Raw genomic sequence first — 1,410 nt, forward strand, 5'->3', positions numbered from 1 at the left:
TGAAATGAATCCAAACTTTCAGGAAATGAGAATGTTTCAGTTCCCTACTACATATTCCTAACAGAATGATTCTTTTTATTTATTTTATTATCATTATTATTGTTGTTGCTGCTGTTGTTATTGTTGTTGTTATTACTATTGTTGTTGTTGTTGTTATTAATAATTATTATTATTATTTTGGGGTTTTTGAGCCTTGGCTTTCCTGGTCTTGCTTTGTAGACCAGGCTGGCCTTGAACTCACAGCAATCTGCCTGCCTCTGACTTCCCAAGTGCTGCAGGAGTGCACCACTGCACTCAGCACAGAATGATTCTTAAGTTAAAGTCTTGTAATGTCAGGTGAAGAAATGTGAACTGAAAATAGTCTGTATGATCTCATTTTGTAACAGCAAAAGTATTAGGAAGCACTGGAAAGAAGTAGAAGGCATTTTTTTTGCAACAATGACTATTATAAGATACTTTGTATAGGATTCTTTAAAGTGTTGAATTTTGAAGTATCTGCCTTAAGTAAATATCTTTCTCAAGTAACTTTCCAATTAATCAAAACTCTACCTTGCTTATCCCTGCAAAATCAGTATGGAGACATCTTCCTGGGGGGGTTGATCACATTTTTGCATCCAGCTATCTGTAAGTTCATAGATGCTCTGGCTTAATACATTTGGCATCTGGTCAAACAGCAAATGCTTGGATTTAGTCAGTGAGTGTCATAAGGCACATCATCAAAGGAATGTTCAGGCCTTGCACCCTCCCCCCACCAAGACAGCATGGTTCATGTCACTTAAGCCTCAAGAATGCCGAGCAGCAGGTGACCTGTGTCCTGGTAGGATGTGCAAATGATAAGAGGTGGAGTTGGTACACCGAGAGCAGATGGCCATGTTTACAGAAAGCTCAACCTATCGGCAGAGTGCATTGAAGTCTAAACAAAAAGAAGGCTCCGATAAATAAAGAGCACTAATCAATTAACAAAAGTAGAAGGAAACACACAAAATGAGCAGGACGGTGTGCACGTGTGGCTTTCTAAGGCCGGTTAGAAGTACAGCAGCTCCACATGGCAGCCAAACCTAGCAGTTGCCTTTGGGGGTGATATTGTGAAGCCCTGAACATAGCAATTATTTCTCTTGTCGTTGTGACAAAAGCAACTTACAGAGGCCGAGTTCACTTTGCTTTCCAGTCTGGGGATGGTGTGGCAGCCAGAATGGAGGTTATTTGGTCACTTTACATGCACGGTCAGGAAGCGGGACAAAATGGATGCTGATGTTCACGTTTTGTCTCCTTTCTCTTATTCAGCCCAGGACTCCAGAGCATGGGATGGTCGCACCCACATTCAGAGCGGCTTCTCTCTCCTCAGTTCAACCTCTATGGAAATACCCTCACGTAAATGCCCAGAGGGTCCCTCCTGGGTAATTGCAAATC

Source organism: Acomys russatus, chromosome 24 (assembly GCF_903995435.1).
Source record: "Acomys russatus chromosome 24, mAcoRus1.1, whole genome shotgun sequence".
Classification (NCBI taxonomy): domain Eukaryota; kingdom Metazoa; phylum Chordata; class Mammalia; order Rodentia; family Muridae; genus Acomys; species Acomys russatus.